Below are 8,602 nucleotides of genomic sequence, written 5' to 3'. Positions count from 1 at the left end.
TGACTGAAGTGTTGCTTGCCTTTTTAAAATGCATTTTTACTCTTCCAATCTGGAATTCAGAACTGAAGACAATATGAAAACAAGAATTCATTTCACAGTTTACTGTGTACGACTAGCCTGAAAAGCAGTACTTGTTATTTGTCAGGCCAAGTTTCTGTCTGGCCTGGTGTGCTGTTTCAGACAGTGGAACTAGTGAGCATGTAGGGTAGGTAACAGATGAGGTATGTGGTGATGTCCCTGTAGAGCTCTCTATTGAATGTGTAGAACAGACATTCAGATTTTCCATTTTGGGCATCTAGCATTTATGCCAAATTGCATAAAAAATATTTTGGTGTCTCCTTCGTGTGAGCAGTTCTTAAATAGGACAGTGTGCTTGACTGACTTAGCATGATTTTGCATTTGAATTGGAAAACTTCAGCCTACTCTCTTACTAGTAATACAAAGTTTCTCTGATTCCATTCCTAGTGGAATTGAATGATTTATACTCTGATTCATGTGGTATTTTTTCACCTGCTATATTTCTTAAAACTCTTTATAATCTTTTCATGGAATCATTAAGGTTGGAAAAGACTTCTAACATCATCTGTCCACCTACCACCAAAATTAACCCCATTAATTACTTTAGTTAAGTACCAGTATTCTGCTTCCTTGTTAGTTTAGAATGAACTCTTATAGAAATTCCCACTATTCCAACAGTTTCTGCAGTATTCCTCCAAATTTCTTTATTCAGGCATGTATTGAAACTTCGCCTCAGCATCTGATTTTGGGAGTGCTTTAAAGCAGGCTGCTATCCAGGGCTCGAGTTCAACTTATGTTTTGTTCCAGCTCTGTTCTTCTGCCCCAGTGGCACCTTTGTGTCACTGATGCCTGCATGGCCTGTCACCACCTCCCAGAATTTCTCAAGAGACCTCTGAGACATGTTTTGAGGGTGGCTGCTTTTGTAGCTGTCATTTAAGTTGCCATGCAGTTCCTCTTTAAATGCAACCTGCTTTCTGACTCACCCATAATTCCTGCCCTGTGATTTTCCTTTCAGCTAGGTTACTGTTTCAGAAAGGATAGATATAATACTGTCCTGCAGTATTTATTCCTTTATAAAACTGCTCTTCTATTGCCTTTACATTCGATTAAGTTTACGTTTTGTATGTGATTTGCATGTTCTCTGTTTTAGTTGAACTCTGGAGGGCATTGCAGGCCTAGCATGTTAATTACTTCTCTGCTTTAGGGAAGATAATGGACTAGTTGTGGTTTTTTGCTTTGTTTTGCTTTGTTTTGCTTTTCTCAATCAGTGAATTCTTATTTCCACTTCTCTTCAGAAATGTGTTTGCATCTGTCTGTGTCTGGATTTTCCTGATTTATAGGCACATACTGCAGTGGATTATCATCAGCAAAAGCTTCTAACAGGACATGTAATGTTGGTGATGGTGGTTTTTTTTTTTTTTTTTGGTTTTTTTTTAACTACTGCAGCTTGTAAATAGGAGATGTAGGGAGGAACAGTTTTTGCCTAGTATTGTTGTCCACGTGTGACATCCCATGAAGATATCCCATTTCAGCCTCCTGAGGGCAGTCTATCCCATGGTATTACTAGGTCGGAATTTGGTTAATGTATCTGCACTGTTCTAGGAGAGTGTAGATACAAAGGCCTGCGTAGATACAAAGTTGATACTGGTGTCACTGTTACCAATTTCGTAAAATCCATGTCCTGAACTGTTCAGGGGTGTAGGGCTTGATTTTGAAAAATAAATGTCAGTTTATTGAAATTGAATTATTTCAGTGTTGAGTTCAGTGAAATTTGAATAAGAGGTGGATATCTAAATCCCCACTTTCTAAGTGTCTTGACTACATTACTATCCACAGTTAAAACACATATTGCAATGATCCTCTCTCGCTGTTGATCTGTTTTCCTCTTTTGATGTGTTGCATAGTTTGAGAGCTTGTATTGCATGAAACTGAGGGGATGTTGCCTGTTGCAGTTATGTGGCTGATTTCATTTTATTTTATTTTATTTTATTATTTTATTATTTTATTTTTTTTTTTTTTAAGTATAATGCAGTTCATTTAAGTAAAGCTGATGAGAACAGAACTTTTCAATACCAGCTGCACCACAGGTAATGAATCAGTGCTTGAAAAGATGGGGCAGATGTAGTGGTGGAGAGAAGTCTTTGGCTGTGCTTGTTGCTTGAAGTCAGAACTCTGCTAAAGTCCAGACTATATTGTATTTTCATCACAATATGCTCAGCTTCTGACTGTAGGTTTTACTGAAGGTTCCTTTTTGCTGTAGATGGTAACTGAGTAACAGAGGTTGCCTGTTCTTTGACTGACATCTTTAGGTAAGCATGACATGTTCTAGATGATTAACATGCAGTGAGTTTTATTGATGAGAAGTGTTTTATTCAGTAGTATTTAGATGAAGCTGTCCAGGAAGAACTGATTGCATCGCAGAAGTAATAAGCTTAGTTTTTACCTATAAAGAACATTGCATTTGAGCTCCCCTTACTGTGTTATCTTTTGTAAGCAGGAGCTGCATTTCTGCTACAGGAACTGCTGAGCAATGCTCTGCTATGTCAGCTTTCTCGACTAACAAATCGAGCTTAACGCCACCTACAGGAGTTTGGTTCTGAATTCTGACTTGACATCATCTGAACGCTGACGCAAGAGCCCTGGCAATGCACTCATCAGTTTGTTTTTTTCCATTTACTGTTCTGCATTCTTGTTTCATCTTAGATCTGAATGTTGCTTGCCCTGCACAAAATTAGGTAACTGATGTGTTTGTCCTTGGAATTAGTGATGAGAAACACTGTTAGAACCCATCTCCATTCTTAGGATGCATAGGCTGACCCAAAATTTATTGTTCCAGAATGCAGATAACTTCCTTTCCTTGTACCTGTTATATTTTGCAAGCATTCAATAAGTTCCGAATTGATTCATTCTTCTGTTAGACTTCTTAACTATTTCTGAGGGAAACAACTAATAGAACCTTTTTAGATTTGGAAATTTAAATTATGAAATTACTTCTAGTTTTAAATTTCCTAGGGGAAAATGAATTGAACCCATTCCTACAGCACTTCTCTCTTGTCCAATATTTAAGGTTGGCTGGAATATTAAAAGTTATTACAGGACAAGGGATGTCTAAAGAGATACCAAAAAGATCCTCTGGGTTGTATTTTGGCTCACTGGAAAGATGTTGCTGGTGAACCAGAGGGAACACGGGGGAAGAAACCAGGAACATAAATGAAGTAACAGGACCAGAAAGGGTTAAGGGGGAAAAAAAAAGCGAGTTTGAGATGTTAGAGCTTGTGATCTGCTGAGACAGATCGGTGCTGGCATGAGAACACCCCCCACAGAGATCTAGGAAGCCAAATATCCCAGTGTTAGCACTGGAAGACTTGGGGGGAGGTGAAACTGAAATAGGTTAGTTAAGTGTTTCAATTGTCAGCAGCTGGGGACTTTGGACTTGTCAGGCTTTTTTTTTTGTGCACAAACTGTAAGGAGTGGTCTCTACAGCTGAGGAAACCTTAGGCACATTCAGTGTTTTCAGTGTGCTAAAACCCCTTTGGGATGCATTCTGGTACAAAAAGATGCTCATTAAATATTGTAATCAGTGTCCCTGTATAAATTAGAGAGCAGAAAGAGAGAATTAGAGAGAGAAATGGCCCGTTAATGGCACTCTGAATTATAACACCCTGTTGCAATTAATGTTCCTGAGAAGGGAAGATAAATGGGATAAAATGGAGTCTGCAAATATGTTTACCCTTAAAAATCCTTACCCTTAAAAACCACCCCAAATGGCAACAGGAGTGTGAGCTGGGACCTCCCCCGGACCCTGCCATATTAACCCTGGGAAAGGAACGTGAAAGAGAAGGGTTTGACCAGCTCTGTGATATTGCTCTGTGTGCAGTATAGGACAAAGGTGTGCAAAATTAGAGAAAATGAGGATCCCTGAGGAATCGCCAGAACATTATAAACCTCCAGTGAGAGTTAAACAGAAGGATGAGGAGAGTGACCAAGAGATGAGGACCCCTCCTGACAGCCCAATGTCTGCATGAACAGTCATTGAAAGATAACTCCATTGTGGTAAGCAGTGGGAGCAGAGGGGAACCCTCATTGTAATCAATGTGCAGTTTTCCTCCTTTGACCTGGAAACATGGAAAGGAGTGGCAAAAGCCTTTTTGCCACCAAATGATACCGCTAAGGTAACCCATCGCTTTCAGTTTTTGATTAAGCAACATAACCCAGACTGGGCTGACATCCAATTGTTGTTAGATTGTATGACAGAAACAGACATATAGTTTTAAAGCCAGCACAGGATTTGACCAGTGACAGCCTGCAGAAAGAAGGGCAGGATATTAAGGATCATTTTTCCCTTTGCAGGACCTGCATTGGATCTTAATCGAGCTGCTGGGTGGGATCTTTCGGTTGCTTATAGGGGATGGATTGTGAAGGGAATGGAAAGGGCCATTCTGAAAATGATCAACTGGTCAGCCCTGTCTGTAACAAGACAGGATCCACAGAAATCCCCATCTGACTTTTTGGACAAATTGTGAACTACCATGAGAAAGCATTATCCTTGAGACCCAGGGTCAGAAATAGGGGTACAAATAATTTCCTTGTTTATCAACCAGGCTGCAGATGACATCTGATGAAAGCTGCAGAAATTGAAATTGTTAGAGAGCAGGAATTTGAAAAATTCGGTAGGTGAAGCATGGAGGATGTATAGTAATACGGAGGAGGAAGAAAGGAAAAAAGAAAAAAGGATGCTGGTTTGCAAGCAGCTGGGGAAATGAGAGCTTGGACAGAGGAGGCCCCTGAAGAAGGACCAGAGCGCCATCTATTGACAGCGAGGAACCAGTGTCAGGCAAAAGGCAGGGAAGGGGGGGAGGACGGGCTCAAATGCGTTCCCCTATTAACGAGGAGTGATGCGGACTTGGGGAGTCTGTCCTCGCGGATCCACTGGTTAGAATGAGGCTAGGGGAAAAACAACCGGACCTTTAAAACTGCAGATCCAAAAGCAGCAATATGGGCTCTTGTATTTGTCAGAAATCTGAATTTGAGAAGCGTGGCTTTTGACACAAAAGCTTATGTGTCTCTTGTGAAAAACATTGCAAAGTATACTAAGATCAGTAGTTGTTGGGTATGTGGTCAAGTCAACAATTTCAATGCTCCACTTCTTGGAGTCCCTATGAATAACTGGATGGAGGTGAATCCATTTGAGATGCACAATACCTTGTACCAATGTAAAACAGGAAATTCCTCCCTAGAACTAATATCTTTTAGGATGATTTTGGTAAACTCTTAAACACTGTAATACCTCAGGAAGATAGTTAGGACAGCTTAACAAAACTGGACTGAGGTAACTGTGGTTGAAAGTAGAGTGGCTGAGGGAAATCAGCCAACAAATTATACAAAAGGACTGAAGATGGGCAGACTGCCTGTACAGCAGGAGCACTACCCAGGTGACACGAGCAATTAGCATGTCATGTGTATTGTGGTTGTGTAGAGATTCAAGAGCCTGGAAACTGTGACCAATGCAATTGGACAGGGGATTGTGCTACATGTTATCTGTCTCCTTCATTACAAATGTTTCTTACCCATAGCATGACTGGTATTGCACGAGGTGTTTGGAGGAACTTTAATAAACGTTCTGTCTCTAATTCCCTGATTAGATATAAGGCTGGATACCATAGTTCTGCTAGAGTTTTGATTCCCTCTTTAGGTGTAGCAAAGCTGGAAGGGGCTACAGTGAATATTGCAGCAGAAATTTAGGTCTTTATCTCTTGAACCGGAAGGTAAACTCATTGAAAGGGGTGGTCTTTCAAAACAGGTTGGCTTTAGTTATAATAATGGCTCATACAGGAGGCTAAAGCAGCTATTTGTAGCAGTAGTTGTACTGATTATCCTTATAGTGATAACCTGCACAGGTATGCAGTGTTCTTTCTGGTGCTGTTGAAAAAGCCTATGTGATTATGCCACCTGTAACAGGAATCGTACGAGCCACCAGGTGGAATCTGGAAAGTACTTCAGAATGGCATTAATGTACAACAGTGCTCCTTGAGTAAAAGATTGTCATGGTTTTATGGTTTTTTGTTACCGATATTCTACATCATGACATCATGTAGTGCACTGGGAGGTAAAGAGTGAATGCTCCAATTCCATGGATCGTCGATAGTTCCAGGTATAGCTGTCTCAGAAGGGAAGAGGAACTACATATCCTGTAGGACCTTGCGTTTCCATTTTCCCCTCAGAGAGGAAGATGAAACCTGTCTGCAGGTCACGAGATGCCCCTTTTCCCTTTCTGCTCATCTCAGTAGTGTGTGCTCTTACATGGCTCAGCTTCAGCATTAGAGTAAGGCCTTTGGTTTTTGAACACTCTCATTTTATTTGATTTATTAGTTTCAATTGTAATTATATTGTATTATATTGTGTTATCTTGCATTCTGACATTACATTTAGTAAATTTTCTTTCCTCCTCAGATCTTTGCTGCTGTTTTGTTTTTAGGCCCACCTCCCTACCCTTTTCCTTTTTCCCCTTTTCCCAGGGCATGGATCTCCCTGCTCCATTAGTCATGGAACCGGGCTTTTTTCCCCCCTCATGTTTAATAGGAAGAACTTCCCTTAGAATTTGATGTGACCAGAATGGAAATCAAATGGAAGAGTAGAGCTCATCTTCCTTCGAATTATTTTCCACCAGGTACTAACATGTCCAATACGTTTGCAATTCATGGCTCAGGAATGGGGAAAATATGAAGAACTTTCTTGTATTATCTCATGAAAGCTTGTTACTGTAAAGTAAACTGCAGAGTGCCTGTAATATCTTTCAAGAAGGGATTCTTTCTTAGGGTACTGCTTCATGAAAATCCTGACTTTTTCAGAAACTGATAGCAGATGTATTTATGTCAAGAGATCGCTTCTAGCTGCTTTACTTGCTTTTGGTTTGTCTTCACGTTAGGTGGGCACTGCTTATTTAGAAAATTCTGTTCACTTATTTAAGTGATTAATGGTTTTGGATGTTCTGCTCATTGTTTGGCAGCTGTTTAAGTATCAATAAAAACTTAGCCTCGGTCTTCTCTCTCTATTGTTTCTGTTTGGTAATATAAAGGAGAAATTCTTAGCAAGAACCAGTTCCTAATGTTCAAAAGCAAATGAGATACAATCTTAGGGGAAACAAGAATGCTTCTAGCTTCATAGTTTAATTATCCTGTTCTGTCTTTCTGTTTTCTGTAAGGAGAGGATATCCCTGTGATACGACTTTTCAGCTGGTCAATAGCTGTAAACAGTATTTGGCTGGAGTGCAGATGTGTTGTAAAGCAGGGTATCCTTTTCATTCTTACTGCATTTTCAGTCAACTTAAATTAACAGTTTAGAGGTCATCTCTTTAACTTCATGCTGTGTTACTTGTTAGTAGCTAAGGATTTTACTCTCTTTCTAGTACGAGATTTTCAGAAACAGTGTTTACATTCCCAGAAAGCATGGAAAAACCCATCAGTTAAACCTACTGAGAATGGTGTAAGACAGTACTATGAAATTGACATGATTTTTTTCTCCTTTATCTATTGTCATTCCCTGGAACTTTTCCAAGAATTGAGCCTGAAAGTACTAATGCAATAAGATTGGTAGCAGCCTGAATCTGATATATGGAATTCTTACACTAATTAGCAAAATGGATTGAGGCTTACATTTTTGATAGCGTTAAATTTGGATGAAGCTGTATAAGAACAAATTATTTGGTGCAGAATTCGTAAGTAAAAGCTTTTATTGACAGCAAAAGCATTAATCAATTACAAAACCAACAGTAAAATATCCGGCCAATTGCTTTTAAATTGTGAAGTGTGCAACTGCCAATCCGTCAGTTCATCTGGGTCTGGAGCTTTTAACCCATGCATCACAGATGAACTGACCCTTTCAATAAGGGGAAAATTGTGCTTAAATTACAGTTGAGTTTCCATGAGAGCTCTAAGACTGATAAGACAAGTATCTGGCTTGGAATCTGTTTCTTGCAGTTGCTGCATTTCTGCTGTATTTTCACCATGTTTTGTTTCTCTTGATGGCTGAATGTGAACTTGCATGCCTACATCTTTTTTTTGCAACCAGGAGTGAGAATGCCACCTTCAGGAACATAATTATCATGGCTTTTTGTAATCCAGTACTCACACTGCAAGATGCTGTGCAGGTACAACATTAGCCAAACCCATTTCCTGCACTTTTCACTTGCATATTGCTGAAGGGGAACTTCTTTCTGTTACTTTGTCTGTGGTTCTAATTCCATGTGGAATTTCTAGCAATAATTGTGCACAGAGAGTAGTCCTAAAAAAAGGTCTCATGCAATCCAGGCAAAATTTCTGGGGAAAGTCATGTTTAGTAAGACCTGAATACTGTTGTATGCCTACAAAAGCTTGGCTTTTTCGTGTCACCTCGAGGATTCAGTGCAGACTAACAAATATTGTTTGCCATTTAACCCCAGAAGTATGCAAATGTGTTGTGGGCACCTACCTTCCTCCTTAATAGTAGGAGTATTTTAACACCTCTGACTACTGCTGGATTTTAAGATCTAATCTGTGAACTTTCACAGAATTTAGTTGTTCCTTTCTTGTTCTTTCTGAGGTGTTGT

This window comes from Centrocercus urophasianus, unplaced genomic scaffold, assembly GCF_019232065.1.
Source record: "Centrocercus urophasianus isolate 14NV4802_14NV808 unplaced genomic scaffold, USGS_Curo_1.0 seq_32, whole genome shotgun sequence".
Taxonomy (NCBI): domain Eukaryota; kingdom Metazoa; phylum Chordata; class Aves; order Galliformes; family Phasianidae; genus Centrocercus; species Centrocercus urophasianus.
This window is presented reverse-complemented; position numbering follows the sequence as displayed.